Raw genomic sequence first — 27449 nt, forward strand, 5'->3', positions numbered from 1 at the left:
CCAATATTTACTCAATAAAGAAAAGATTTGTAGGCAAAGCTTGAGAAGAAAAGAACATATACAGTAGTGAAAATGTGGGCAAAGAATTGATAAGCTTCAATGACAAAGGAGAAAATGTGGCTAAAAAAACAACAGTCAACAAAAAGAAAATGAATATAGGAGTCAAGTATAGCAGACCTACATGCAATGTGAAACACACGGAATGCTAGCCCACTGTGTATGAGTGCACAGAAATGCCCACTGCATGCCCTCGTTCTTATGAAAAGCCTAGCTCAAAACTCTGTTTGATGAACAAGTCAGGCTTACTTCAGTTTATGTTATCTTAGTTAATATTTAAGACTCAAAATTTTCTACTTGAAAGCCAGCCATGGTAGCACATGACTTTAATTCCAGCACTCTGGAGGCAGAAGTAGGAGGATTGCTATGAGCTCAAGGCCAGCCTGAGACTGCATCATGAATTTCAGATCAGCCTGGGCTAGAGGAAGACCCAGCCTCCTAAAAGAAAAAAGAAAGAAAGAAAGAAAGGAAGAAGGAAGGAAGAGAGAGAGGAAGGAAGGAGAGAGAAGGAAGAAGGAAAGAAGGAAGGTGGGAGAGAGGAGAGGAGGAGGGAGGGAGGGAGGGAGGGAGGCAGGGAGGGAGGGAGGGAGGGAGGCAGGGAGGGAGGGAGAAAGGAAAGAAAAAGAAAAACTCTAGTTGAAATTGTACCTTTCTAGTTAAAAGTGCCTAGCACTAACATTTCATAAATGGATAAACTGTGGCTCAGGCACAGAAAAATGAATGCCCAAAATGGAATTAAAAACAGAACGGGTTGAATTACATTAATAGCAAATACACAAATACTGCAGACAGACTTTGAAAGACTACAACTTGGTACCAAATCTTCTGAGTCATGGCAAAGCCATATCTCAACTGCTGGTTACTACTTGAGAGAACACATTGATAGCATTATTTTGAGTGAAGTATAATATGAAAGAGTGGCTGGGCTTAAATGAAAAGGATGACAGAGACGGGATGAAAATGAAAGCTGAAGACACAAGTAGTTCACCAGAACAGGGACAGCAAGGAGAGGAAAACAGGCAGAGGATGTGGGGTATGGCAAGGGAATGGAAAATGAGCTGCTGTAATGAAGTTGTCCACAAAGGACCGAAGAGGAAGCATCAGAATGCCTCCATGATGGCTTCTGTGGATAGCATCTCTGAATCAGAACAAAGCCTAAAGCACAGAGTTCTGTCCCAAAAAGTCCACTGCCTCTCACCAGATTCAGACTGTGAGAGAAATGGATGTAAACTTATATTGATATGTTAGATATCTCCACCCAATCAGCCACAACAGAGTTTAATGCTTTTGCTCCTTGGTGACTCCTGGCCAACGATCCAGACATTTCTGCTTATGCAAAGTCCACATCTATAAGACCCACCTCTTCACCATGAAGAAGCCTGCTCACCAGCACCAGCCACAAGTTCTGATGTCAGAAATCACCCAAAGTGTCTGCACACCTTTCAAGCAAGTACAACTTCTAATGCTGTATTACAGCTAATAGAACAAATGCCCACTCCTCCTTGGCTAGAAGAGGCTGGTAGATAAAAGGCACTAGATCACCAAGCCTACCAAATGTTCTGGAAAAGCAGAGGTAGGGAATGCAGGGGTTCTGTATTCTAATCACTAGGAAAAAAACCCTCTTGAGAAATTACTATTAAAAATATTTCTATGTAGGGCTGGAGAGATGGCTTAGCAGTTAAGCGCTTGCCTGTGAAGCCTAAGGACCCCGGTTCGAGGCTCAGTTCCCCAGGTCCCACGTTAGCCAGATGCACAAGGGGGCGCACGCGTCTAGAGTTCGTTTGCAGAGGCTGGAAGCCCTGGCGCGCCCATTCTCTCTCTCTCCCTCTATCTGTCTTTCTCTCTGTGTCTGTCGCTCTCAAATAAATATATATATATATTAAAAAAAATTTTATGTAAAGATATCCTTCTAATTTAATTGAATTTAGACTTTAGTATACTTAGTGATTCTCACAGACCAGCCTGCATGCTGTAAGAAACACTGTCTCTGAGGGTCACAGCATTCCAAGAGACCGACCGCCTATGCAAAAGCACTGTGGTACTGCCAACAAAGGGCCTACACACTATAGCCAACGCTTTGTTTCAGAAACAAAACCTAATCCATTCATTTACATGAGAAAGACCAAAAGTGTCAAGAAGACTGTTGCTCTCTCAGTGCACTCAATAATTGTTGAGAAGTGGAAGAGTACAGAACCATATGGAGAAGTTTCTAAGCTGTAGCTCGACCAAAAGTTCCTATGACCTGATGGAAACCTGTGTCTTCCCCTTCACCCCAGTGGAGCATGATCCAGGAGCAAACGAAGATGGCTAGTCAAAAAAGAAAGCCATGGGCACACCAACCACCCTTTGGGGATGCCTGGGAGTGAGAGGGGGGGAAGTGGCTGGTGCAAGCACATGGGATAAACAAGACCTGTCTGTATCTAATTTAGATGTAATAAGATAGTTTGCTGAATGTTAATTAAATACTCAGTGGTTGTTACTAACTGTGGTGATTAACTTAATTTTGAATTAAATAAGCAATAAATGCTTAACTGAAGTTCTATTAAATTTTACCCAGCAAGTGAGGAATGTGAGGTTCTTAATTGACTTTAAACAAGATAGCTATGGCAAGTTAGTTGAATTTTTATTACCTGGAGATAACTGCCTTATTAAATTTAAATTGACTATTTTATTTGATGGGGAAATATGTCATATGTGCCTCCCATTTACTAAAAACATGTCCAAATGTGTTCATAATTAATCCACCCTACTTGTTTTCCAGTCCTGTTTTAATATTAACTTAATTGATTTAAGAATGACTCTGCAAGCCGCGTCTGCTGGCTCTCACATGTAATGACAGCACTCAGGAGCCTAAAGCAGGAGAACCATGAGTTCAAGGCCAGCGTGATTCTGATATCCTATCAAGATGAAACAAAACAAAATACAAACCAAAAGGAAGGACTGTGCATTAAAGCACTGGAAAGATCTAAAGAGAGATTAGGAATAAGACTAAAGAACATAACCAAGACTGCTTTCTCAGTGTAGACACAGGTTGGACATATGGTTTAGGTCACAATATTGGCATTTCCAGGTTGTCTTCAAGATTTAAGACGTTGCTAATATAGTAACTGATGCTCAGTCATTATTGCTCAAGGGCTGAGGGTGTAACTTAGTGGTAGAGCACTTGCCTAGCATACACTAGTGCCCATGTGATCTTCAGCACTGCAATCAATCAATCAATCAATAATAGGGCTAAGGACACAAAAATCACCCCAGGGCTCAAAGAACCTCAGGACAAGAGGCAGAAAGAATGTAAGAGCCGGAAAGTGGGGACTAGGGCTACAGAATAATATCTTCTGAATATGTACAACATGACCATTGCACACATGAACTCACAACAGCTTTGGTCCCCACACAAGACTGAGCCCATTAACATTGGGTCATGCTGAGTGAAGAACCCAAGCCTCCGAGAGTAGCTAATGGCAGGTAATTACTGTGAGAGGCCAAGTCATGGTATTCATTGGTACAGCCACTGGTAAACTGCCCATGCTCCTGCAAATAACCTCCCAATCATGATCATGTAAGCCGCCCTAAGTTTACCTCAGTGGGTTAAAAAAAAATACAAGTAGAATGGATATCAATTGAGAAGAACAGTTTTAGTTGCTGGGGGTGGGGAATAAGAGAGGGTAACTAGGGAGGAATGAGATCAAGATACACCATATGCATGTACAAAAGTGTCAAAGGAAAAAGAAAAAATTCAAATAAATAATGCCATTTCTATTTAAATGAACCATCAGCTGCACTATAGACCAAGCCCATGAGTCCAGGCAGTTCACCTCAGTTTTCTAGACTGCAGCTGCCAGACCTGCATAATGAAGAGACTGGATTGAGATCTGGTCACAAAAATATGTAAATGAATATTCCTTAAATATAAAAAATTGAATGAATGCATAGAGTGGTAGGCACATCAAGGCACTAAATATGTTTGGTCCTCTCTTAATAGGTTTCTGTAGCCTGGACCATTTTAATATATTATCAACTAACAAATTGCATAAAACGAATCACAACTCATAAGCCAGTATTTGGGGGACTTTCTTTTTCCATTTTCTAAAGAAATGCAAATTAAAACAATAATGAAATATCACCTCTTACACATCCATTTAACAAATGCAAGTTATAAAATTAAATCCTGGTGACGATATAGAGAAGCAAGTTGATTCACACATTACAAATGACTGTGAATTAGTCATCTTCTGGAGGCAGAACGAAAAGTAATAGAAATATGTGGGCCTTTGGTACCTATAGTTCTTCTCTGAGAAAGTTTGCAAAGGATCCAGCTGGTCAGTAAACACTTCATGTAGACATGGAAGAGCTGAGAGCCTCCCCTGAGGAAGACAGCGGGGACGTTTTCACACACACTACATGACAGGCTTTGGAGCCTTACTCCACTGACCAGAGGACTTATTCCACAGTTGTGTCACGTGACGGGCACTATTAGGAGACCTGGAGGGTCACAGGGGATAAGCACTTAGTACAGATCATACAGTTAATGACTGACAAAGCCATCATCTAACTCCAAAACTTCTGAATCCCAAGAAAACCCATCAGTGCTCCTACATCCCAGAAGAGAATCACAAAGTACAAGAGACTCTGGCAAAAAGATTTGACTATACATAGGAAATGTTTTAGAAAGGAGTAAAAGTGATCTGTATATTGATGGTTATCACTGTGGGGTTTTTGTTTTTTTGTGGGGGGGGTTGTAAATATTTTAGTTATTTATTTGACAGAGACAAAGGCAAATAGAGACAGAATGGACGCACCAGGGCCTCTAGCCACTGCAAACAAACTCCGGATGTGTGCACTGCCTAGTGCATGTGGCTTTTCATGGTACTGGGGTATCAAACCTGGGTCCTTAGGCTTTGCAGGCAAGTGCCTTAACTGCTGAGCAATCTTTCTTGCCTTCAGTGCATTTTTAGCATACTGAATTGCATTTAATTTTGCTACAGTAAAGCCTATCCTAGTGCCTACGTGGGTAATAGTTATACTAGGATTTATCAGTTTCATCAAATGTTTTATTACATGGAAGATAAAACAAATACTTTTGGTTATAACATTAACTGAAAAGAAACATTACACACATACATAAGAGTTAAGATTAGGGCTATGGTCTCGAAGAGATCAGAGAAGTATTCTGTTAAATGAATTTTAATATGTTTTCATTTTTCTTGCTTTAATGAAGCTGAAAAATATGTATTCTAAATGAGTTCATTTTCATTGTCTTTTGATAGTCTAATTTGATGTTTACAGGTATGCTGTTTTGTATTACTAAAGATATTCTTCAAACCTGAGTTGTCATTTATTACTTCACTTATAATATTCATTCATTCACATACATGTTCATTCAATAAACATGTATTAAATTCTTACCACCTGCAAGACTCTGAATCAGCATGAAGCTAGAGGCTGGCTGGAGGTCTATCAAGGCAGGGAATGGAGGGCCAGGCATTGTGCTAACAGAAACTTAGGTTCTGGTTCAACATCCAAATAGCCTCCGCTGTGGGCAGCTCACTTCATCTTTCTCAGCCTCAAAGTCCTAAGCAGCCATTTGGGATGAAAACAATTTCTACCCCACAGCACCACTAGGAAAACGTCTCTAAAATACATAGGAAAGTTCATGGTTAACCATAAAGCCTTATAAAATGATAAGTGGAAGAAAGTATCATTACTATTGTGCTGGCTCCTTTTTTGATCAACCAAATTCATGGATGGTGGCATGATCCAAGAATCTTCCTTTTGTAAGTGATGATGTGATTAGTCAACTTATATTTGTTGGGACAGTTAAATGCCTGATCAGGGCTGGAGAGATGGCTTAGCAGTTAAGGCATTTGCCTGCAAAGCTTAAGGATCCATGTTCAATTCCCCAGGACCCACATAAGCCAGATGCACAAGCTGGCACAGGTGTCCGGAGTTTGTTTACAGTGGCTAAAGGCCCTGGTGTGTCCGTTCTCTATCTCTCTCTCTCTCTATCTCTCTCTCTCTATCTCTCTCTCTCTCATACATAAATAAATAAAAGAAAATAAATCTTAAAAAACTGATCAGAAGCAGCTTAGGGAAAGAAAGGGTTTATTGGCTTACAGTTCCAGAGAGTAGAGTCCATGGTGGTTGGGGAAACATGGTGGAAGCAGCACAGTCTCAACATAGTACAGTAATAGGACCTCTTTTTTTTAAGCGTGTGTGTGTGTATGTGTGTGTGTTCATGTTCAGGAGTATAGGCACATGAATGTCACAGTAAATGTGTAAGGATCGGAGAACGCCAGGTGTTAATCCTCACCTTCCACCTTGCTTCTCTCTCCTTGGTCACCGTGCTGCATTCACCAGGCTAGTTGGCATAGGAGCTTCATGGCGGGTCTCCTGAAACTACTGCCCGTCTCACCTAAGGCGTGCACTGGTATTGCAGATGCCAGCACCACATACCAGCTGTCACATGGGTCCTAGGGACCCAACTCAGGCACTCACACTTGTGCATCAAGCACTTTATCCAATAGGCCAGCTTTCCCAGACCCAAGGCCTTGCTTACTCTAGACTCCAGCCATCTTAGTGCCTCTCTACTAAGCAGTCTACCCCCAAGCATCACGCACATCCTTACCTGTATGTCTCTCTCCATGGCATTTCCCCACCGAAATATTCTCTCCTCAAACCAGCTCAACAAATTCCCAGTCATGCTTTACTGCCCTATCAAATGATAATCTCTTCATGTGCAAAGTTTCCACAGGTCCCTGGAAGCTAGTGACCATCAAATCAGAGCCAAGATATATGCTTTTGAACAAAATTGTACTTACTTTATTTTTCTGATACAAGGTCTCTCTAACAGCAGAGTATCTACTACTGTGCAGGTCTAGGACTGGCCGCATTCCTTCCTCATCCTCCCATGTACATGCTGTTGTCTGGATTTTGTATATAATGGCCTCTAGGAGGCAGGGACCTCACAACATTCATGTTTGCAATTCTCAAACCCATGCTAGAGTTTCATTTACTTATACACTGTTAACATTGACATGGTGTCCCATGGATAAACAGACAAAACATGTCAAATTGATGGATAAATTTACCTTGAGAGTCCTGACCAACTGTCCACAGTAATATATTCCAGGTAAGTTGGCTGAGCTACGGCCAAAAAGAATGATTTCCAGCAAGGAAATAACCAGTTACTGGAAATCTGACCTGCCTTTCACCTCAATCTAAGAAAAGGTACCACTTACCTGCCTGGTCACTGCAAAGTTTACCTTTCCCATGAGTCAGGGAACACCTCACCCTCTGAGTGGCAATGTCTTACTACAGTTCCTGAAAATGATGGCTTTTCACAGCAAACAAGACAGGGGCCAGCAAAATTGCTTTCTTCCAGGGAGGTATATAAGACCTAAACAAAGTGGAAATTCATTAGAAACAGTACGTGCGGGTCACACTGGTGCTTCCTTCATTTAGTACAGCACTGGGCTTCCACAATTAGTCTTATCAAGATCACAGCATGGGAAAATAAGATTCAGGAACCCAGCTAAAGTACACCCAGAGAAAGCCAGTCAACTTCTCTTAACTCTTAGTAGCCGGAGCAACGTGGACTGTCCGTTGCCTTGGCCAAAGCCCTCCTGTCTTTCACCGTCTCCCAGCCAGTCCCAACAAGCCCCTCACATGCTGGAATCCAGCAGTGTTTCACCTGGCCCTTTCCTAGACCTAGATTTTAACATGCTTTATCATTCCTAACAAACTCAGGGCCTGCAATCTTGACTTTGGGGGATGGGGGGATGGCTCAGCAGTTAAAGGGACTTGTTTGCAAAGCCTAACAGCCCAGACTCAATTTCCCAATACCCACATAAACAGATGCACAAAGTGGCACATGTGCATGAAGTTTATTTGCAGTGGCAGGAGAACCTGGCACGTCCATACTTACTCATTCTCATAAACAAATAAAAATATTTTTTAAATCTTGACTTCACTTTTAAATATCCTATAATTTTACCTCTCATAAATGTACTTCATTAGACATCTGAGTACCTAGCATCTCCTAGAACAAAAATAACAGTCAATGTTTGCTGAATGTTTTATTTATGCATAGAATTATACATATCACTTACAAATACTTCACTCTACTTTCAGATGTAAGGATGACCATGTAACTTAATCGTCTAAGTCAGAACACCTTTGATAGAGAATGGCCATGAATAGATAATCATGGGCCAGGCAGAAATTAAGGTTAGTTTACCTATGAAACAGGTGCTATTACTTCAGTCATTTTTTTTTATTTATTTATTTGAGAGCGACAGACACAGAGAGAAAGACAGGTAGAGGGAGAGAGAGAGAATGGGTGCGCCAGGGCTCCCAGCCTCTGCAAACAAACTCCAGACGCGTGCGCCCCCTTGTGCATCTGGCTAACGTGGGACCTGGGGAACCAAGCCTTGAACCAGGGTCCTTAGGCTTCACAGGCAAGCGCTTAACCGCTAAGCCATCTCTCCAGCCCACTTCAGTCATTTTTATATGTAAGGAAATTGATAGTAATCTTAAGGGTAGAGATCTTTTAATGTGTGAAAATGTTCTTTCAGCCAGGACAGATGGCGCAGGCCTATAATCCCTGCAGCAGCTGAGATAAGAGTGTCTTAAATTCAAGCTTGCCTGGGCTATAGAAAGCTCAAGGCCAGCTTAGGCAACTTAGTAACCCAGCGAGTCCCTATCTCAAAATGAAATATTTAAAAAAAAAGGGGGGCTAGAGACAAGGACTAGAACAATGATTCCATGGGTGAACCTGAATGTTGATGCCTGCTGCGCATGTAAAATACTGGGCATGGCGGTGCATGCCTATAACGGCAGTGCTGCCGAGATGAGACAGCGAATCGCTGGGGCTCGCTGGATAACTAATCTAGCCAAGTCGGACAGTTTTATTAGTGAGAGACACTGTTTCAAAGAATAAGGTAGAAAGCAATAGACGAGGACACCCAACACCAACCTCTGGCCTCCACCTGCACACCCGCACACGTGTGTGCACATAAACACAAAGATGTGCGCACATGCACACACACCACATATAAAAAAAAGGGGGGGACTAAGGAAGTAATTCAGTGGTGGAGTGCTCGCTTAGTATATGTGAGACCCTACAAAACTGCAAAATAAATATATATACATATACATTTATATATTCTCATAAACACACCAAAGAACTTGCATCCCATAAGCTCCAAGTCTCTTCCCCTAGCAAGGAGAAGTCCTCACAGGGTGGCAGCTGAGCTGCTGACTGCTGGTTTTGCCAAGCCAAGGAACATTGACACTACTTAGAAGAGAAAGCGCCCACGCTCAGGGTGGTGGGTGATCGATACACACTTCCAACAGTCACTGGCCCAGCCTCCCCAGGAAAGTTCTGAAGGAAGACCTGGCCACATCCCCTAACAACAGCTTTCCATTTCAACTGCTGGAGGGAGTCCTGCCACAGTTTGGGCCATTCACATCACAATCAATTACTGAGAGAGGAGAAAATCCTTTATGACAACAACAACAACAAAAAAAAAAAAGATGCGAACATAAATCCTAAGATAAAGCAGGATGTCCTGGTGGAAAGAGGGACATGGCCCAGCCACTCTATAAACTTACTCTCTGCACAGCCAGGAAATGCCTGAGACTGTCTACGGCCTTCACCTAATTGTCTAGTACCCTTATTAATAAAAGATCTAGGGCTGGAGAGATGGCTCAGCAGTTAAGGCGCTTGCCTGCAAAGCCTAAGGACCTGGGCTTGAGTCCCCAGTACCCACATAAAGCCAGATGCACGAGGCAGTGCATGCGTCTGGAGCTCATTCTTTTACAGTGGCCAGAGGCCCTGGTGCGCTCACTCGCTCTCTTCCTCTATGTCTCTCTCTCAATCTAAAAGTATAAATAAATTTGATTTTTTAAAAAGACATCTAAAAGTAAGATTCCCTTCTATTAAATGATTTGGGGCTATGTAGATGTAAAGATCATGATGCCCACATCACAAAGAAGACCTCACTGCGTGGCTGGTGCCATGCTGGGACCCCAGAATGGGCCCCATGAGAATGTACACAACATCAGGATGAGAAGGCACTGTCACAGGAATGTCTCTGGTCTGCATTCAGATATACCATAGGATCTCTAGTTGAGGGTAAATGAGGCTCAGGAATGTTCCAGCACTGACTTAACATCACAGAGCTCATGAGTGGCTCAAAAACAGGTGTTTGCCCTACAACAGAAGTCACTGGTGATGATATCGCCACAATGACAGAGTGGTAAAACCCAAACCTTCAGGCTGTGCCGTCAGAAATGTCATTCTTCATCTTGCCTTCCAACACCCCAGACACAGGGACTTAATACTACTAGTTAGCACTAGCAAATGAACTGTTTCCAGCCAGTCTATCCAGATTGCTGAGTACTCTCCCTTCAACTATCTCATGCTCATGTGCAGAAGTTAAAGAGCAGGACATTGTGGAGACAGGAGTCCAAGTCTCACTCTGCCACTTAAGGCCCTCAGCAGGAAGGTTCTTCACTCGTGAAGGCTTATCCATTCTCTGAGAAGCAAGACTGGTCAGGCCAATGTGTCTCTTGAGTTGCATTTGGGAACTAAGAAATAAAAATGACTATAAAACACATTCACCACATTAAAAAGTGCTGTGAGATCTTCACAATACTAATGGGTTCTGAGAGGGGTTGTGATATGCGGGGTTAAGAGGGAAGGAAAAGAAAGAAGGACCCACTTCATAACATCTCTAAGACTGCTGGCCTAATAATGCTCAGGCAAGCAAAAAGAAAGAGGAAAGGAAGATGGTGGGATAGAGGCAAAGAGCTGTCACAGACAAGAACCCTTAGGGCTAGCAAAGATCCAGATTGCTTATTTTTTGCAAACAAGTAACAGGCATGAATGGTGTGAATTTAAATAAATCAAAGCACAAGTGTGTGCGCACATGCACACACACACACACACACACACACACTCAAACTGAACCACTATCTTAATCATACTGTTTTCAAAGCAAAAAAAAAAGGTTTCAAGCATATGCAACAACCGTCTCCAAGTTATAGCCACTCCCCAGACTCTCCAAAGCAAAGCTCCTGGTTCCTGGCAGGGTCAAGTACAGCAAAAACTCAGGACACAACAAAGTGCCTTGGGACGAGGGCCTGCTAGGAAAGCAGGCCGTGTGGACTGAGCATGCCCATTCCTGTCCTCAGTTTACTCATCTGCATGAATGAGCGAAGGATGGAATTGTCAAACCCCAACCCATGCTTGGAAGGCAGGACCTGGTGCCAGCTGGGCTTTCTTGGACTGACTCTCAGCTTTCTTTGGTGGCCACAAAAAAATTTTTTTCCAGCCAAGACAGATCAACTGGCAAGCAATTATGACAAGACCAGGAATTGAGCAATTTGATAGAATATTACTAGCAAACGGCTCCTGGGATTGCTTTCTATCTCTACCCTGCTTAAGTGGCACACACCACTGCTCCTGCCATCCTCCTAGAACGAGTCCCGACTTCTGCTTAAACGTGCCGTCACTGTGCCGTTACAGGCAGCTGAAGCACAGCCCCAACGGGACCTTCTTTGGCTCAAAGTGTAATAAAGCCCCACTCTGCCCTCCACCTCTGCCACAGAGATCCATGCACGCTACCAGCCCTGTCTTCCCTGGCCAGCTCCATCACCCAGTGATCACTAAACACACTTCTGCACTCCTTCCAACACCCCTAGGCCACAGGCCAGAGCACAGATTTCAAAGTTCCTCTTCCTGAAAAGCTTTTCTGTCCCTCTCTGTCATAGACTTCTACTCACCCCTCAAAACCTAGTACAGGGCTGGAGAGAAGGCTTAGCAGTTGAGACACTTGCCTGCAAAGCCGAAGGACCCTGGCTCAATTCCCCAGGACCCATATAAGCCAGATGCACAAAATAAGGTGATGCATGGGTCTGGACTTGATTTGCAGTGGCTGGAGGCCCTGACACACCCATTCCCTCTCTTTCTCTCTCTCTCTCTCTCTCTCTCTCAATCTCTTTCAAGTAAATAAATAAAAATAAAATTAAAAATGGTACAAAGGTTTGAGTTTCCACAAGTTTCACCCATTCTTTCATGTAACTAGTCTCTCCTTCCTTCGAGTTCCCATCAGCCCCTTTCCCACCACTTCATTATGGCCGTAGCATGGCCTACCTCAGTCACCCCCCCACCCACCCCCCCACCCACCCCCCCCCCCCGTCACCACCATGCTGGAATAGGATCCTTGCAGCCACCACGAGTCCTAGTTTTCCTTCTAAGCCAGCATGAAGCATTTCTGTGTGGCAGATGGTAATGACACAGGACACACACAGCGGACTTACTATAAGAGACAAGTTACATATGTTATGCATAGAGTGGGGAAGAGCAAGCACGAGGTCTGAAAACAGCTTCACAGCTCGAGGCAGGTTTTGACCTTGGTTGTAAAGGAACACAACTTTACAACAGGAAGAGACAGACAGACTGCGAAGTCAAAGCTGAGAAAACAGAGAAGGGCATGAATGGAGACACAGTGGAGGGAAATGCAATTGTGCCTCACGAGAGAAAAGCGGCAGAGCCACTGTGGCTGGTATTCCACTTCGTGTGGCTGACTCAAAAGCAACAGCTCCACCTTCCCAGTGGTCTCCACCCTGTGTGGTCTGACTGGCCAATGCCCCCTGTGGTACAACAGGGGCAATTCTCAACCCAGACCCAGCTCTTCACATGGCCCAGGTTCTGGATGGTAACCGCACTGGCTTCTGCATCCCGTTACATCCTGGGGCCGTAGAACTATCATTTCCTCTTCACGCAGCAAGTATGTCTGGAGTAGCTGTCATGTGCCTGGCACTCTTCCAGACACTAAGGACATAACCTCTCACAAACCGGGTGTCCCGGCAACCCTCAAAGAGCTCGTGTTCTTCTTTGGTGGTGGTGGAGAACAACTGAGCCCAGAGCCTCAAGGACTGCCACAGCGCTATATCCCCAATCCCACTAAGCAATGAGAACAGAAGAGCCACGCCTAATGGGCACATGCCTGGAACCCCATCACTTGAAAGGTGGAGGCAAGAGGGTCAGGAACTTAAGACCAACTTTAGCTACACAGTGAGACCAGCCTCAGTTGTATGAGTGAGACCTTGCTTATACATACATGCATACATACATACATACATGCATGCATACATGCATACATACATACAGTTGCAGTTACCACGTTGCTGGGCCAAAACATCCAACCAAAAATAGGTGATGGAAGGAAAGTGTTTATTTTAGCTGACAGTACTGAGGGGAAGCTTCATGATGGCAGTGAAAGCCTGGCACAAGCAGAGGCTGGGCATCACCTCTGCCACAGTAGGTGGGAAAACAGCAGTAAGAGAGTGAGCCAGATTCTAGCAAGAGGGAGCCAGCTTTAATATCCTTAAGCCCACCTCCAGCAACAAACCTCCTCCAGCAAGGCTCCACCTGCCGAACAGCCATCAGCCGGGGACCAAGCATGCAAAACACGTGAGTTTATGGGGGACATTTGATTCAAGCCACCACACACACACACAGGCATAAACGCCTACCTACATACATAAATAAAAGGGGAGGCAGGAAAGCACATCATTAAGTGGCTACCCACGCTTAGGTCAGTAAACCTTGTCCGTCCACTGAACAGTTACTAGACACCTTCACACTAGAGAGGATTTCAGCATAAGACAGATTAATGTCTTGTGCATTGGCCAGGTGCATTCCTATGCTCAGGTCCTCTCCCCAGAGTGGAAATAGCTCTTTCAGGCCTTTATCTGTGAGTCATGAAAATGCCAATTGTGCACCTGAGGCAGGTAAGGAACAAGAGCAGGATGGACTGCAGGCGATCCCTTTGTGTCCAGAGCCAGAAAGCTTTGTTGAAGGAAAGGGTCCTAATAGCCCACAGAAGGGCAGGATTCAACAGGACAGGTGCAGTTTCCCATCAGAACATATGCTATAGGAGCCAAGAAGGCCAGAGTAATGACTAAGATCCAGATCGGCCATCATGAGATCACTTCCTTAGTTTCCTGCCCCAACTTCCTGTCTATTAGGTACATCAAATTCAGATCACTTCAGGGTCCTGGGCCGACAGGCACGTTGACAGCAGCAGCAGACTTGCTCAATCTGTCCCCTCCAGTCTGGCTTGTTGGGGGAGATGGTAGCACCGGGAAGAACGGAAGGGGCTGCGACACCACCAGTGTGGAGCCAAGAATCTTGTCTGTCCAGGTCCATCCTCACTGCGATCCCAAGGCCCAACAAGTGGTGCGCTGAAAAGACTCCCAGAAAGCACCTTTAGTGAAAAGCCTAACTATCTGTCTCGAGTTTTCTTGCTTATAAGCTCAGACAAGAGCAATGAGGAGGTTACAGATCAGGCAAGGGTTCAAAACAAGGCCATGTCACTTAACTGTGTAATCTTATTTCACCAAACTCATTTTCTCATCTTTAAAATGAGACTGATAGTCACATTGGGCCATTTTTAGACCCTTCATAACAATGCCTAAAGCTGAGAACTTTATTAAAAAAAAAAAAAAAGGTTTACTGAGCTCGGAGTTCTGGAAGCTCAAAGGCATGTCACCAGCACAGCTCGGCTGTGGTGAAGGCCTCATGAAGGCTTGCACCAAAATAGTAGGTGGTCCCATGGGAGATGAAGCACAGCACGCAACAGAAAAGCAAAGAGCAACAACAGGAGTCAGGCTCACTGAGAGCTACGTCAGGATTCTAGAGACTTCTCTTGTTTTTGTTTTTTTTTTAATATGTTTTTATTTATTTGCAAGGAGAGAAAAGAAGAGAGTGAAAAAGAGAGACAGAAAGGATAGGTCCACCAGGGCCTTGCCACTGCAAACAAACTCCAGGTGAATGTGCCACTTTGTACATCTGGCTTTAGGTGGGTACTTACTGGGGAATCGAATCTGGACCATCAATCAGGCTTTGCAAGCAAGTACCTTTAACGGCTGCGCCATCTCTCCAGCCCCTAGTGATTACTTTCTAAAGAGCTCACCATGTCTCATACCCTTACACTGGGAATCAAGCCTCTCAGACACAAACTCTTAGGGGACAAACCCCATCCCAAGATAAGCAATCATAAAATCTACTTTAAAAATCAACATACTAATTACATGAGCCGATGGATAAGCATTCAAAAATGTTTAAAATCATCACTAGTAGTAGAAAAGATGATGGGGAGATAAACATTTTCTAGTTTCAGCTTTATGGTCTACTTGCTTCTAAGCCTTACTCCCAACTTACTTCCTTCAGCTCCTGATGGCCAATCTCATTCCTGTGATCTACATTAGGGACACATATACCATAGAGCAGCTGCAACAAACTCCCACAACACACTTCCATTCCATGTTCTCCTCCCTTCACCGGCACTCTGCACCTCACACATGCCTTCAGACCAACGAAATTCCACCCAGGCTCTGGCCTCCTGTGTGCAGGAGCACCACTTCCTCTAATGAGTTTAAGCAAAACACAGCATGGCAAAGCTTTCTTCCAGGGAATGTCCATACCCACCACTACACACATCCAGCTCTAAAGACCTAAGTACTGCACTGAGGAAAGTCTCAGGTTCAATTATCCACTCACTACAAGTGTTCCACCAGTGCCTCCTAAATCACCATCAAATACTTAATCACACAGAGAAGGTTCCAGAGCCCATGCCCAGCCTTATTTTCCTATGAATCATGAATCACCAGAGGACTAGTTAATGGGCCCTATAGACTGTGAGATAAATATAACCAAAATATTTGTTCCATTTCACAGAGCCCTCTTTAGGCTGGTCATTCAAAACACACTCTCTGGGCTGGAGAGATGGTTTAGCAGTTAAGGCACTTGCCTTCAAAGCCTAGGGACTAGTTTGAATTCTCCAGAACCCATGTAAGCCAGAAGCACAAAGTGGGACATGTATCTGCAGTTTGTTTGCAATGGCTAGAGGCTCTGGTATGCCCATTCTCTCTCTTTCTCTATCTGCCTCTCTCTCACTCATAAATAAATAAATAAATGAATAAATAAAAACATAGCCTCAAGAATAAGACACCCTCTGGCTGGAAAGATGGCTTAGTGGTTAAACACTTGCCTGTGAAACCTAAGGATACCAGTTTGAGGCTCAATTCCCCAGTACCCATGTAAGCCAGATGCAGAAGGTGGCGCATGCATCTGAAGCTCGTTTGTGTCTGGAGGCCCTGATACACCCCCCCCATTCTCTCTCCCTCCCTCCCTCCCTCCCCCCCCTCCCTCCCTCCCTCCCTCCCTCCCTCTCTCTCTCTCTCTCTCTCTCTCTCTGCCTTTTTCTCACTCTGTCTGTGGCTCTCAAATAAATAAATAAAAATAAAACAAACAAACAAATCTGCACAGGCAGTACCTTTTGCCTAACAGATCCACCTTGAACCTTTCCTGCTACCATTTGGACACTCTTACTTAGTCCTAGAGATCCAGTTTAGACATCACCTGTGATGTTTTCCTTGAGGCTGCCATTGCCAGCCAATAGAACAACCAAAATATTCCCCTTAACACCGAGTCCACATACATTTTCTTAGGTACAAGCTGAGGACAGGCACTAGGTCCTTCTCATCTTTTTACTCTTAGAGCCTTGCAATTTCTGGTCCACAGGGAGGGCGATCAGGGACTTCCCAAACCTCTCCTCTTTCTGTACCTGTACCTTCATCCTGTGGTCAAGCTTGTCACGTGTCAGGTATGTCTCCTTTGCTTCTTGTTGCTCCTGAATGTGGCTCATCTTTGGGCTATGGCTCCTCCCTGTCCCTCAAGTTGTGCTCTGTCTTTGGCCAAACCCCTCACCATTCCAGCAGTCTCCTCCATAGTTCTGAAATCAAGCCTAATTTGGCTCTTCCCCATCCCCAGTTCACCCATGCGAGTTCCACAGCAGGGTAAAGTTATATGTGGCTGCCAAGAATTACAAGTTTGGAGTTAAAATCGTGAGGCCATCCCTAGTTAGTCCTGTAACCTTGGGAAAAGGTTAAAATGGAGATAGTACCCATGACTGAGCTCTCAGAGGATCTTTGGGAACCAAATAAGACATGTGATGGAAAAGTGTTGTACAAAGTGCAGAGTACTATACCTTTATGTAGGCTATGACTAGCTAATGTTACCAAATTCAAACCAGTAATGACAAGATGAGTTATTAGCAACTTAGGATAATTATGATTATATGACAACTGAATTTCAGTGACATTAAAGCATGAAAATAAAAGTGGGATGGAGAGATGGCTCAGTAATGAAACGTGCTTGCTTGCAAAACCCAATGAACTGGATTCAATTCCCCAGTTCCCATGTAAAGCCAGATGCACAAAGTGGCACACGTGTCTGGAGCTCATGTGTAGCAGCAAGTGGCCCTGGCACACCCATTCAAATATCCTCGCCCCCCGTGTGTGTGTGTGTGTGTGTGTGTGTGTGTGTGTGTCTGCTTGCAAATGAATATTTTTTTAAATGTGGTTTACAGGGCTGGTAAGATGGCTTAGTGGTCAAGGTGCTTACCTGTGAAACCTAAGAACCCAGGTTTGATTCCCCAATACCCAGGAAAGCCAGCTGCAAAAGGTGGTGCAGGTATCTGGAGTTCACTGCAGTGGCTGGAGGCTCTAGGATGCCCATTCTCTCCCTCTCTCTCCCCCCCCCATAAATAAATAAACAATGTGGTTTACAATTGGGTTAATAAAATCTATCTCAATAAAATTCTCATACTTGATAGTGATACATAATATGTGTGCAGTAGCATACAACACCCACTGATCATGTTCTTAGCCACAAATTATCACCTCTCTCGCTGGAATTGAGCAGCAGGAGCCTTCGCAATGCCAGTCCTCCCCTCTAAATCATGCTCCAGCCTGCTCAAGTCATACCCAAGCTTAATAGCCAGGCATTTCTGAAGCCTTTCATAATCAACTCTTCTCTCCCACCCATCACTGGAAATGTCTCCCCATCTCAAAGAATTCATCTCTTCACCACCATGTTCAAGGAAGCTTCCTTACTCTCAGCTCAGCTTTCCTCCACCTAATACCAACCCTAGGTCAGTGCTGCTGGCCGCCTGGGTCAAGCACGTGGGCCCACGCTTCATTCAGTTCATCTTCACTAGACTACATTCTAGGCGGTTTTAGTGTTGGGATTGGAGGCTGCCTTACAAGAATTAAATGCAAAATATACAATCCTCTCTTCCACTGGGCTGGCAAAAACCCTGCAAGGAGGAGGCTCCTCAATGGGGTGTCTGCACCTCCACTTTAATCCACCATTATTCATTAGAGGCTCCAGCGGATCTCTATTTGTTTCCCTATCCGTAAGAATGAGGGAGTGGTAAGTGGGGGAGAGGGTTAGCCCTTCTAAACAAGCCCAATCCACTTTCCCTTCCTCTGAGACTTCATTAAAACGTGCATACGCAGGAAGAGGTGAATCAGTAAGTCACTAGCAGCTTTGTGAGAAAGTTTTATTGCCCAAGCAAAACGTTTAGGAAGGGGGAAGGGGACCGAAAAGGAGATGAAAACAAGGTGAGTCCCATAGGACAGTAGCTGAGAAGACGCTGAGGTTTGGGACACCAGAGAGATTTTTTTCTTCGGTTCCCTTGACATCCTAGGTCCCAAAGACATGGCCATGACCGAGTACCCAGGACGCAATTCCACTGATTAATTCCTCTTATACCTCAGTAACTAATGCCAAACCTCCTGTCCGACCTAGTACCACTCCCCACCCTTCCTTCGAGGCTCTGCAGCTGTGTGGCTCCCTGACAAGTCCTTCCTGCTCCGCTGGATGGCTTCAGAAAGTCCTCATCCTTCAAAAACTATGACAAAGTGCAGCTTCCCCCTCCAAGGGCCATTTCTGGTCCCTCCGCAAGGACCTAAAAAATAATCAAGCTCCTGCCCAAGAACACCCCCTCCCCCTTAAAACTTGATCTCTGCTTTTCCCCTCGGAATTTTAGCTGCTTTGGTTCCGGTTTGTCTCCTTTCCAGTGAGCACTCCCTGAGGGCAAAGTCTGGGCCCAACAAATCCACCCAGTGCTTGACACAGGGAGTGGGGGAAGCTGGAGAAATGCTTACAGGAAAAAAAAAAAAAAAAGCAAGAACGGACTTGGGGTACTGAGCCATCGATTTTCAGTACAGCTTGACTTTTCATGAATGCTTTTGGTGCGGCCCTCCTCTCTGGGCCTCAGTTGCCCTGCCCGTAGAATGGGAGGACAGGAATGACTGGCTTCCTAGGCCCTAGCCACAGTGACAACTCGGATTCCGCGAAAGCTCGAAGTGGCAAGGCGTGGCCCCGCCCCCCTCCCGGGCGCCCAGAAAAGCCCGGGTAGGGGGTGCGCAAAGCAAAAGCCTCCAACCCCGCCCAGCCCTGGGTAAAAGCTTTCTCCCCCCCCACCCCAGTGAAAAAAATAATCATAAATCTGGGTCCCCCTCCCCCACAGCGTGCACCCGGTGATTGGGCCGCGGCGGGCACTTCCGCACGGCGGGCCCGGGGACGCGGCCGGGCACCGGGGGTGCCCGGCGCTCCCGCCACCGCAGCGCCGGGGGAGGACCGGGGATTCCGGAGACGACCGCGGGCGGAGGGTGAGGGGGAAGGAAGGAGGATTTGCAACAATACCTCAGGGAGGAGGAGGAGGAGGAGGAGGAGGAGGTGGACGGGGCAGCGGCGGCCGCGGAGGCTGGAGGCGGAGGCAGCAGCGGAGGAGGAGGTGCCCGGGCACTCCCCCTCCCATTGTCCCCAACCTGGGACAGGCCAGGCCCCGCGTCCAGCACCCACCCGGTGGGGGAGTGGGGGGCGGGAGGAGCGCGCGCCCCGCGTGCACCCCACATTCTCCCCCCCCCCCGCCCCGGGGGCCGTGCAGCCAACCCTTACCTTGCAACGCCCGGCTCTCTCCCCAAACCTACTTATCCCGGGCCAGGCTCGCTCGCGCGGGGGCCGGGAGCTGAACCCACAGACAAAAAGTGAAACTTCGGCCGGGCAGCTCGCCGCGGCTGCTGGTTGGTGCCTGCTCCCCCTCCTTCCTCCCCACCGTCCCCACCCCCTCCCCTCGGTCTCCCGTGCGGTGCCCTGAGCGCCGGAGGCTGACGTCAGGGGCCTGAATTCCTGACTTTGCCTGCACAGCACGCATTTGTCCATGTAAGGTATGGGAAGGCGGGTGCCCGCGGGGCTGCGGCGCGCCGGGCGGCCGGGGAGGGGGCAGTGGCTCTGGCCAGAAGGTGGGCGCACGGAGGGCATTGCATTTCCTGGTGGAGGAGGAGGAGACCCGGAATGCAGGGAGCTTGGAAAGAGGGCGGGAGAGACTCCTTTGCCTCCACTTGGAGGAAGAGGAATTAAGAGGAAGAGGAAGCTGCCGAGAGACGGGGACACAAGTGTCCCCCTGTTCAGGCGCCAAAGTGGAAGACTGAGCCTGAGCAGGAGGGATCCTGCCTGCCGTGGAGTCCCCCTTCCGACATCCTCGGGGAGCCCCGCCTCAGATTCTCAGCGATACTCAAAATTGACTGGACGTTAGAGCTGGGAAAGACCAACTTGCCTCTCCACACGTGAGCACACGGAAGCGCTCCAGAGAGTCATGCACTCAACTGATGCTGGGGTCCTGTGTCCTACGGGGGATTCCCGTCCCCAGGCAGGATCCAGACTCCCTCCTTCGACAGGGCCCTGAACCACGGTTGAAGTTAGCTGACAAGGCCCCGAAGGAGCACCCAGTGCAGTGCCTGGCACACTGGTCTCAAAGCCAGTTCCTGGAAGTTCTGGTAGACGGTGAGCCAGCGTAACAATAGCTATCTGGTGCTGCGGGGCAACGTCCTCCGTCCTGTGTTCAAAGAATGAAGTCCCTGGAGTTCAAGACAGACTTCCCTGTCCTGCTTTGTAAACCCAGAAAGTGTGTGCTGTATTTATGACAAAAATAAATAGGGCTGGAGAGATGGCTTAGCAGTTAAGGGGCTTTCTTAGGAAGCCTAGCGACCTAGGTTCGATTCTGCAGAAAGTCAGATGCACACGGCACACCCATTCTTATTATCTCTCTCTCTCTCTCTCTCTCTCTCCTCTTTTCTCTTTCTCTCACTCTCAAATAATTTTAAAAATAAATAAATAAATCTGCAAACTGGGCGAACTGGTTTGAATAAAGACAAGCCTGTTCTTGGAAGGTTGCGTCTGACATTACAAATGTGAGCAGCTATGAGAACCCCACCTGCTAGATAAGGGAGCTATGATGGGATGAGAAGGGACTTCAAATCCTCTGACTTTCCTTTTCTGTGTTATTGTCCTGTTAGTATCTAAAAGAATCATCTCATCGGGGCACTCCAGCACGTCATCGGAGCACTTTCTCACGCACTTATCTTCAGGTGCCTTAGATAAGACTAACTGTAGCTCCTCTTGCACACCTAAATAGAACAGGGGCAAGTGACTTGCTCCACACTGAGCAAGCTCCTGAACTCACTGCCGCTGTGCAGGCACCCTAACCCCTGGGCTCCACACTCGCCCTGGCCCTGACCTACAACAGTCCTTAAGCCCAGTCATGCGCATGAAAGCATACCTGAGTTACCCAAGCAGGAAAGCTCAACATGTTCTTCCGAGGTTAGATGTTTTGATGACACTGTTGGCTTAAGCAAATGTCAAAGTACATGTTGCTGGACATAACGTTCATTGTGTACCTCTTTGTGCAGTCTTCGAATTCAAACACTTTGGGGGATCAAACTACTTTAACCCCTTTGTCTCAACTTTGCTCAGCTACACATGCAAAAATAGAAATATGTAGCAAAGATAAGGGCAAGATTACCTATGCGTTCCACATAAAAATGAAATTTTATGACATAGTTTTAGATAGGAAACTAGCTCTTGGAGAAATTTTATTCTCAGATTTTAAGAAGATCACAATTCATTCACCCTATCTTAAGCATTTCAGCAAACTTAATTGCCACCATCTAAACATAGGGAGGGGGTTGGATCTAGTATCACATGAGGTAAGAAAGGATTCACCCTACCCTCATAGGTATAACAGAACTTGACCAGCATTTCTTCCTTTTTATTCTTTCTCAGCAACCTACTTATAAAGAATAATAGGGTTCTAATGAGGATTAATAAAATTTAATAAGGTATAATTAGAGCCATTCATTTCCCCCGTCATACACACTGTAAGAGTGCTGTGTTCATGCAGAAATGCTACTAATTATGTTGAAACTATTGTATGAGTGTGTTGGGGAAGATCACAGGGTTTCTTTCCCTAAAATATTTATGAATTGTTCAGGTAGATATGATGTTAGCATGAGCACTATATAAAGCTAATCACATGAGATAATACAGACTCCAGAGGCCCTCGGCAGGAGCAGTAAGTGACAAAGTCATAAACTGGGTGCTTGCTGAGCCACGTGCAGTGCTGTCAGCCATCCTAACCCAAACCCAAAGCCTCATTCTCATTTACTGTTCAGCTAGCTTTTGTAATCTCACTTTTTCAACATCCTATTAACACTTGCTATGAACAGAAGCTGGGGCCAGAAGGAAAGGTTGTATAAATTCACAGGCACAGTGCTAAAGAAATACTTGTTTACCACATTAAAGAATAAAAGAGCTTTTTTGGGTTTTTGTTTATTTTTTTATTGACAACTTCCATAATTATAGACAATAAACCATAGTAATGTAATTCCCTCACTCTCCCCTTTGCAACTCCACTCTCCATCTTTTATTTTGATGTCATCATCTTTTCCTCCTATGATGGTCTTGTGTAGGTAGTGTCAGGCATTGTGAGGTCATGGATATCCAGGCCATTTTGTGTCTGGAGGAGCATGTTGTAAGGAGTCCCACCCTTCCTTTGGCTCTTACATTGTTTCTGCCACCTCTTCCGCAATGGACCCTGAGCCTTGGAAGGTGTGATAGAGGTGTCTCCTTGCTGAGCACTCCTAAAAGAGCTTTTTGCTCTACATCTTAGCAAAGCTCAAGTGGTCACCATGGCTCTCCGAACTCTGCTATGCTGCCCAAAGATGACATGAAGAAGAAAGACATTGAAATTCAGCTAAGAATGACAAGAGCCCAGTAACCTAGTCTGAGGGTCAAGGCCAAAAAGAAGTGGTCTGAGGGCAAAGATTGGGGCAATTGCAACAACCTACTCTTGTTTGACAAAGCTACTGTTGACAGACTCTGAGAGGAAGTTCCCAACTCTAAGCTTAGCACACCAGCTGTAGTCTCCGAAGGGCTGAAGATCCACGGTTCCCTGGCCAGGGCGGCCCTTCAGGAGCCCCTTAGTAAAGGACACTTATCAAACTGGTTTCAAAGCACAGAGCTCAAGTGATTTACACCAGAAATCCCAAGGGTGGAGATACCCTCACTGCTGCCGAGGCTCAACCGACTCTACACTTGAAAAAAATTAATGTTTATTAAGTCAAAAGAATTTTTAAAAAGCACAAACCTTAAGATACAGGGGGGGGGGGGTAAGTCCTTTAGCCTGAGGATGGTACACAGGTGACCTAACGGCCACCAGCAGCATTCTTACTGGTCTGCTGGTGATACTGAAGCCTAGGACAAGCTGCCTGTGACCCTACTGCTCCATGGCATCCACCACAGTCCTGCAACCCAAAGGCCCCTGTGCAGCTGAACCAATCTTTTTTTTTTTTTTTTTTCTGGAGTGCTTATAATATGCCAGGCAATATTGTAACAATTTTTCTTATGCAATTCACTTAACCCTCACAAATCCCCTTGGAGGTTGGTATTTTTTCTGTAGTTAGTCCATAAGGAAGTTGAAGCCTGAGGAGGTTAAGTAGCTTGCTCTTAGCTCAAACCTACTGTTTGGTTAAGCCAACATTCTACCCTGAGCCCAGGCAGCCTGGCACCTCTCTCTGACTGTTGAGAGACCATCTGCTCTTAGTGTGAGCATTCCAGTGTGGAGACCCATGATGGATTCAGCTGATGGAGAGGAATACCTATGAAGAGGCTACTAAAGAAATAGTAAGGGTCACCAGGTGTGGTGGCAAATGCCTTTAATCACAGCACTTGGGAGACAGAGGTAGGAGGATTGATGTGAATTCAAGGTCATCCTGAGACTACATAGTGAATGCCAGGTCAGCCTGAGCTATAGTGAGACCCTACCTTGAAAAACCAAAAAAGAAAAAAACAAGAAAAGAAAGAAAGAAAGAAAGAAAGAAATTAAAAATGAAAAAGTAAGGGTAAGAAGACTGGGAAAAGGAGATAAACCACCCCTCACATCTCAGCCAAGGCTCAGGCAAAACCACAGAGGAATTGGGGAGATGAGCAAGAATGCTGCTGCTTCCATGGTGAGCCTGATAATCAGCAACGGGGTGGAGACAGACCCTGAGGACACTCAACACTTACCAAAGCAGAGATCCAGAGGCTTCTAAGAACTCATCATTGAAATAGACTTAAAACTCACCCACCATGGTTCAGGGAATTTTGCAGAAGAGGGGGTGGAAAGATTATAAGAACCATAGGTTGGGATATCATGCCCTGAGGCACTGCCTCCTCCAATAACTAACTGGTGCTTCCACAACATAACCCACAACCCCATGGGGAATACCAGCAACCCCACATTCTTCCTTCTTCATAAGCCAAAGAATCCTACTCAACCTCTTCGGGCTTTCTTAAATCTCATCTACTCTGACGGCTTCTCCCATCCACGCCACCTCTAAGCCACTCCTTGTTCCCATTAATGCATAAGACCCTAGGGCATGCTGTTGGGTAATTTGTCTTCCTCTCCTACTTTACTGAACACCTAATTAGTCTCAACATAATTCCTTCCTTGGCCACTGCAGGCATTCAACTGTTAAGAATGTTTTGTTTTGTTTTGTTTTTTTCCTTACTGTTGTTCCTGTCCCAAGGCAGAAGGAAATGGAGAAACAGAAGTGCAGGGCCTGGGTGTTTAAATAATAATCAAAGATCTTCATCAAGAGAATAAATCTGCGGGCTGGAGAGATGACTTAGCCATTAAGATGCTTGCCTGCAAAGCCAAAGGGCCCAGATTTGATTCCCCAGTATCCACATGAAGCCAAATGCACAAGTGGCACATGCATCTAGAGTTCGTTTCCAGGGACTGGAGGCCCTAGTGTGCCCATTGTCTCCCTCCCTCTCTCTCTTTCTCTCTCTCTTTCTCTTTCAAATAAATAAATAAAAATATTTTATGTGTTTTTTAAAAAAGACAAGGAAATCTGGGCACAAGCAGGCCTACAGGAAGAGGAAGAATCAGAGTCCAGTATGGGGAATTGACAAGACTCACCAAGGTGCTTTCCAATGTCATGCTGCCTCTCTGGAGTCACTTCCTTCATCCATGGCCTTGGTTTCTTTGCTCACGCAAGAATCTTGGATTGGATGTTCTCCAACATCAAACTGTGTGCCTTCAAGTGTGATGCTACATTCTCCTCGGGGACCAAATCCTTTTTTTTTTTTTTTTTTAATGACATTACACACTGTACTCTGAAACTTGTAATGGTGTCTTATTATCAATAAAGCTGATGAAGACTCTTCCCCTGCTCTTGTTATGTTCCATGATCAACACCTAATGAGCTTTTCTAACTGAAGGCTGCACCTCAGCTCCCTTTTCCAATACACGCACACGCATAGGTATATACTTCACTTTCTGCCTCTGGGCTTTTTTTCCTTTTTCTTTTCAGAGTGAACCTGAAAGACTCTAAGATGGCTGTCTCCATTAGTATAGATTCTATTTGCCCTACTACTGGCTGCCTTCAAGTAATCTTCCCAAGGGCCTTGCCCTTCCAAACTCTTCCCATCGATATAAAAGTAACTTCTCTTTCTCTAAAGAAGTTAGATATTTGCTTATTTCATTGTATGATACTTTTCCATAAGACTTTGGGCCTCTCTTTTCCCATGTAAATCCTTCATGGTAGGTTTCACATTTGGCACTTTTCTCCTCCCAAGCAACAAGTAGCATGACCCAACATTTATAACTGAGTGTTACTGAGTGACTGAAAGAGAATGAATCCTTCATCCTGACTAAAAGAGAAGCGCCACTGACACAATTTCTCCGGGATTTTGGTCGCATTACCCTGGACTCTTGCTCTGGGAAGGCACCCTGGAGAGTCAGAGAGAGGGAGATAAGATGCTGTCACTTGTTACAGTGTGTTGGTTCTCTGTGCACTCTTCTAGGACTTTTAACATTTAGCATATACATGTTTTATAAGCAATCTCAATACATGGTTCTGCTATAAGAAAACACATGGAGAGCTTAGGGAGATGGCTTAGGGATAAAAGGTGTTTGCTGAAAAGTCTGCTAGCCCAGGTTTAATTCCCCAGTCACCCACATTATGAGAGGCATGCATTCATTTGCAGCAACAAGAGACCCTGGTGTACCCATACACACATGCACATATGTGGGAACATCCATGTGCAAATGAATACAAAATTTTAAAAAGAATATACATAGAAGTAAAACAATGGCTATCTTGCCACTTTTTATCATACAAATGGCTTAATAAATACCAAGAGTTATCGGTATATTTGGACGTGATTTGTCTCCCAAGAGTCCATGTGTTGTAGGATAGATCCTCAGTGTGGTAATATTGAAGTTGTGGAACTTTCTGGTGGAATTTAGCAGGAGATATTTAGATAATGGGGGTCCTGCTCTTAAAAGATAAAGTAGCTGTCTTGTGACTTTTTTTTTTTTTTTTTTTTTTTTTATAAGAGAACTGTTATAAAAGGAGCAAGCTGAGGCCCTCCTTCTCTCTTTACTTCCTGGCTTGAAATGTGACAGCTTGCTCCTGCACACACTCCCAACATGATATAATACCACCTGACACCTCCACCAGAGGCCACATCAATTGGACACCTAATATAGAACTTTGAACTTCTAAAACTGTGAGCTAAAATAAACCTTTCTTCATAAATTGTCTGCCTCAAGTATTTCATTATAGCAAATGAAATTCTAATGCAGTTTTTTTTTGTTTGTTTGTTTATTTGTTTTTTGCAGGAAGAAGTAAGCCCAAATGGCGGTTTCAGTATTTGATGTGCCCTGTGTCATAGCAGAATAGAGTTCTTTTCCCAAGATCACATTACCGCTGTGTGATACAAACAGAGTCCCTGGGTGATGGTGACTCTAACCCAGCCAGATGAATCATCCTTTTGAAAAGAAGCAAATGCTTGTTATCATAAATAGCAGTGGTAGGCTTTGCATAAATGCTACAGGAAAAGATAATGAAGAGTGTTGTGAAAGGCTTGTTTACTTTGTTCTTCACAGCCCATACTACAGTGCCGGGAAATGATCTCAATATAAGAAAAGAACGTGCCATCAGACTCCTTAAGTGAAGGTTTCCGTCTTCATTCTTTCTTGAGGGAAGAAAAATTATCAAACCTACTTTCTTCATGGTCTTGAAGGAGTCCAGGCAAGAAGACAAGTGACAACTTTTATATGCAATCATTAGTTGGGTGGCTACAGAGGTCCCACTGGTCCCACTTCTCAATGTACATGCACACATATGTAATGCTTCAATTC

General features: G+C 45.2%; 1 protein-coding gene and 1 pseudogene across 2 annotated transcripts in view; one reads left to right on the forward strand and one right to left on the reverse strand.

The window, feature by feature from the left end:
• LOC101606456 (LIM domain containing preferred translocation partner in lipoma) overlaps positions 1 to 20026 on the reverse strand; it is a 681167-nt gene extending 661141 nt beyond the window's left edge. Inside the window, exon 1 of one of the 2 annotated variants that reach the window (XM_004654280.2) lies at positions 19877 to 20026. The gene's annotated coding sequence lies outside the window, so the exon portion shown is untranslated. Of the gene's footprint in view, positions 1 to 7295; positions 7375 to 19876 lie in introns of those variants that run through there. The other variant, XM_045149850.1, reaches the window with a different exon arrangement.
• Positions 20027 to 22964: 2938 nt separating this feature from the next.
• Positions 22965 to 25635, forward strand: LOC101599054 (annotated as a pseudogene).
• The last annotated feature ends 1814 nt before the right edge of the window (positions 25636 to 27449 follow it).

Source organism: Jaculus jaculus, chromosome 5 (genome assembly GCF_020740685.1).
Source record: "Jaculus jaculus isolate mJacJac1 chromosome 5, mJacJac1.mat.Y.cur, whole genome shotgun sequence".
Lineage (NCBI taxonomy): Eukaryota > Metazoa > Chordata > Mammalia > Rodentia > Dipodidae > Jaculus > Jaculus jaculus.